The sequence below is a fragment of the Tupaia chinensis genome, unplaced genomic scaffold, assembly GCF_000334495.1.
Source record: "Tupaia chinensis unplaced genomic scaffold, TupChi_1.0 Scaffold000567_1, whole genome shotgun sequence".
In the NCBI taxonomy this organism is placed as follows: Eukaryota; Metazoa; Chordata; class Mammalia; order Scandentia; family Tupaiidae; genus Tupaia; species Tupaia belangeri.
In genome coordinates, this window is record NW_006160080.1 from 3,166,011 (window position 1) to 3,170,940 (window position 4,930).

Here is a 4,930-nt window from a genome sequence, read left to right on the forward strand (position 1 = left end):
AGAGTGAATTGAAAAAGAAATAGTGAGCCATCCCTATGGTCTAGTGGTTTAGAGAGCCAGGTCCCACATGGCCCACTGCATCTTGAATCCTGACCCAGGTGGCTTGAAAAACTTGCTGGGTGCATGTGCACCCAAATCTCAACACGTTGGAGAAATGGAGGAAAAAGGATTACAACATTACAATACTACACCCTGCTGGCGAGGGGTGCTTTTCCCCTCCCTCCCTCTACCTTTCTGTCTCTCTCTGGTGAGCATACACACCCTCTGGTAAACTAAAAAGAAAAAGAAATAGGGATTTAAGGGCCAGCTCTGTGGTGCAGTGGTTAAAGTGTTTCTCAAGAGAAGCTGGATTCCACATAGTGACCACTGTTTGAATACCTGGTCTAATCAGTCTGAAACATACCAGGCATTCACAACAAGTGTCCAGGATCCCATAGGCAGGAGGACTGGAGGAAGGAGTCTACAGAGTGACCAGACTCTGTGGAGAGTGTTCATGTCTTACATCAATCCAGTGTGGTTGATACTGCTACTTATCTTGGTTTTATAGATGAGGAAACATCTCTCTTTTTTTTTATATGCATGCACATGTGCTCTATCATGAATTAAAAGAAAGAAAGAAATTTTAATTAAAAAAAAATTGTCCTGTGTTATAGAGCACTGCTCTTCAAAGTAGGCTCCACCAACATCTAAGATCTTATTGGAAATACATATTCACCAGCCCTACCCCAGAACTACTGAATCAGAACTTCTAGGAATTGGGCCCTGAAATCTGTGTTTTGATGATATTTCTGGGTGATCTGTAAGCATGTTGAAGTTACTCTTTGAGAGAATTTTATATGAGTTGTAAGAGACTCATAGATTGAATATTGATGAAATTGGGAAATCTACCTTTAGTAAACTAAGACTTATTTAAAGCCCTAGATTTTCCTCTGAAAGTCCCCAAATCATCAACTCCCGGGTTATCCACTTCAGGTCACATGTTCAAGTGTGTGCTTGACTCTGTTTCTCTATCAACATCTTCACCTAATTAATTGTTTTTATCCTTCAGATGTCAGTTCAAAGATGACATCCTTAGAGAAGGCTTTGCTTGACCTCCCAATACACTCATAACATTCATATTGGCCCTTGGCAATTTTATATTTTTGTGATTATTTTATTAATGTTTAGTTCTCCCACTAGTCTGTAAGCTTCAAGACGGAAAGGACCTTGTCATTTTTGTGAGTTGATATATCCCCAGTGTGTAGAACAGTACCCAACACACAGTAGATGTGTGTATGATTTGTTGAATATATGAATGAAACCAAGTCAAGAATACTCTAAAAAATGCTTTAATAACTTTTCCAAAAACTTTACATAAACTCTTAGTCATCTGAGATAAGAGTAGCCAGGGTTTTGAAGAGAAAGGGTGAATATTTGCTAGGTTTTGTTTTAGATAATAATTTTAGCATTCTTCCAAAAACAACCTGTTCTTTGTTTTCCGTGTTCATGAACACAAAAATGGTCAACAGGAAGGCACTGTAACAAAGCTTGAAGACTCTGAAATCTGCCTTTTAATAAGAAGTGGTCATTTCATTTAGGTTGCGCTGCCTACATGCTGCTGGTAGGTACTGTCATCCTACATTGGCATTCTACATTGTGGAGTTGCCAAGACAACCTATTCAAGAATCATTCTAGAATCTACCTCAAGAAGATTTCAGATGGAGCTGAGGAATCCTCTTTAAGTAAGACCTACAAGTGTGATGATGGATTCTGTCCTCAACTTACAGGTTCAGCTGAAATATTCAGCAACCAGCAAAGCGAAGATCTAGGAGTCAACTTTCTTTGGGCCTGTGTGGAACTGGAAAAACCTAGCAGAAAGGGTAAGAATACTTAATAGATCAGATGAAATGAGTGTGATCGGGTAGGCATAAGACCATATAACTGAAAGGTTACCTGCTTCCTCTGTTTATTTAGTTGTTTATCCCAACTCTTGTAGACTGTGTTTTATGAATGAAGTTTATAGTACTTTAATGTATATATTTACAGTATGGAATTGGGTCACTTTGACATAATGGCAAGAATACTAGCCACTGAGTCATGAGACTGGTTTGAGGGAGGCTAGCTAACTGCTCTAGGCCTGATCTCCTCTGCTATAAAATGGAGGTCTCTAAGGGCCTTTCTAAAAAGTCCAAAGGACCAGAGCATCTTCTCATATCAGGGGCTCACCTGTTAACAGAGCTCTGAGCAGGAGCCTCGTGATGATCTCGTAACACAACACTACCATCTGTGCCTAGATCAGTACAGCCCAATTCCCAGCACTCTGATATGAGAGGGAGTTACATAAACGTAGATTCTTTGTCTTTTGTCTTGGAACGGCAGATTATAGCTCCTGCTGAGGATAAGAAGAAGAAATAAGGAATTACCATCACTTTGCTATTGACTCATGCTCGATGTCAAACTGAGATACACGCAAAACATAAGCACATACAAGATAAAGGAACAGATTGTGGCAATACTTAAAAATATCACAGCTCTCTAAATGAAAAGCAGTTTTGATAAGCCCATTTGGAATTCATGCAAAACATATCCATAACTGAATATCTGAGTTGTACTTTGGCAAGGTAAATTGCTTCTATGCAGTAATTGTTGGTAAAGGTATGTGTGGGTTATATGGTAACACGAGTCTCCCTTGGTTTACAGATACCTTCTCTCCTTGGCCTTTCATTTTCCAGACTGTTCTTTGTTAGCCTCCTTGTTTATTTCTTCCTTTTCTCATTCTCTTTCATGTCTCTATTCCCTAGTGTTCTGCTTTTGCCTCTGTAGCCCTTTTACTCTAGAAGCTCTCCCTGGCTATTTTATCTTCTCTAATTACTTCGGCTATTATCAGTAAACCTGATGACCTCGTTAATCTAACTTTTTGGACCTGATTTATTTCCTGGGCTCTGAACTCAGGCTTATTCTGAGTAGTGAAGTCTCACAGACACTCAGATTTAGCACATCTCTAACTAAATTTGTTATCTGTCTCTACTGTAAACACAATTGTCCCCCTTCATGTCTGATTCCCATATCTTTTAATACTCTTCAATTCATGGCATCACCTTCTAGACTACAAATGACAAGAAGACAGGGACCATGTCTATGTTGTCTATCATTGTCCCCCCAGCACCTAACATAGTGCCTGGTATATGGTCAACACCCAGTAAGTATTGCTGAATAAATGATGAATCCATCAATTCTTCTAAAATCTTAGAACCCTTCTTGTTGCCTCTGTAACCCTAGATCCCCATACCCAGTCTGAGGCCTGTGGGGTTTATTATACAAAACACAAAACTCTTTTACATTCAGCCCCTCTGTTCATTCTCGCTGCCATGGCTTCTTTGTTTGTTTGTTTAATTTGCTATTATAGGGTGCATGCACTTTCTGGGGTGGAGAGGGTGGGTGGGGAAGAGAAAGTGAGAAAGCACCACCCAGAGAGGATGGCCATACTGCAGTCAAACTGCTGGATCTGGGACACATGTGCATATATCATGCACAGGGAAACCTTGAGACAAGAACCTGGGACCTTCCCATATGGCCTCAGCATTGTAGAGTATTGCATTGTTGCTGTGCTACCACAGCTAGCCTTATTGTGGATTTAGTTTGAATTTCTGCTTCCTTGAAAATAGTCTGGAGGAACTGGAAAGGAAAAAAGGTAAACTCCCTGCCAGTTCAATGTTACTTCAAGTTCAGGTCTGTTTCTTCAATTTGCCTTCTGCTATTTACTTTTCACAGTCCACATGTTATTTATTGGTGTGCAACAGATTACCAAAAAACTTAGTGACTTAAAACCACACACATTTATGGTCTTATAGTTTCTGTGGGGCAGGAACCGAGGCATGGCTTACCTAGGCCCTAGACTTTAGGAAACATGTTATGGGCTTTTGCAAACAAGGTGTTGACTGAGTTGCAGTCATCTAAAGGCTTGACTGGGGAGGAATCTGCTTCCAAGCGCAAATGGTTATTGGCAGGATGCAGTTACATGAGGTCTGTTTGATAGAGGGCCTCAGTTCCTTGCTGGCTTTTGGTCAGATTCTTCCCCCAGTCCTTTGCCACATAGCTAGCTGACTTCATTGAAAGCATGCAAGCAGCAAAGGCAATAGAGAGAGTCTGGAAGCAAGGCAGAAAGTCATAATCTTTTTATAACCTAGTCATAGAAATGATAGCCTAACACTGTTGGTGCATTCTATTGGCTAGAAACCAATCACTAGATATAGCCCACTTTCAAGGGGCGGGAATTACATAAGAGTGTCAATTGAACAGGAGGCAGGACTCCTTGGGGGCATCTTAGAGTCTGCCTGCTTCAGTCCTCAAATAGCTGCTGCATGGATTCCAGGTTTTGTAGCTTCTATTCATGGGAGAGACAGGGTATGGTGGGTAGAGAGTTCTTTCTCTATCTTACCCAGAACTGAGTCCTCGTAAAAAGCTTTATGATTTGATTATGAACATTCACAGATCATTTAAGGAGATTTAAAAACAAACAAACAAACAAACAAACAAAAAACCCTCAAATCATCTAGGACCGAGCTAGGGTTAGATTAAGCAGTGGTCACAATTATAAATCTGGTAGCTATTAATATTCTATTTAGTGGGGACCAGCAGGTAGCGTGGTGTTTAAGGTGCTGGACACTCCCACAGGGCCGCCCATGGTTTGAGTCCCGGACCTGGTGGCTTGCTTTCTCTCTTTCTCTCTCTCTCTGTGGTCAAATTAAAATAAAATGAATGAATAAATAAAATAAAATAAATAATTCAAAAAAAATTTTTAATTCTATTTAGTAAATCACAACCAAAGAAAACTCAACTTTCGTGTCTAAGTTGGGGCCTTTTCAAAGCTGACCTTCCATACCTCTGCACATGACAGCCCTTTCAGCCTGTTATTGTGGCAGGTGGGGAGGTGTCCGCAACAGACACATCG

The 4,930-nt window shown here is 40.5% G+C and overlaps 1 protein-coding gene across 1 annotated transcript in view; it reads left to right on the forward strand.

Moving 5' to 3' along the window:
• Positions 1 to 1,736: 1,736 nt before the first annotated feature.
• PPEF1 (protein phosphatase with EF-hand domain 1) overlaps positions 1,737 to 4,930 on the forward strand; it is a 125,994-nt gene continuing 122,800 nt past the window's right edge. Inside the window, exon 1 of the mRNA XM_006157973.2 lies at positions 1,737 to 1,859. The gene's annotated coding sequence lies outside the window, so the exon portion shown is untranslated. The remainder of the gene's footprint in view (positions 1,860 to 4,930) is intronic.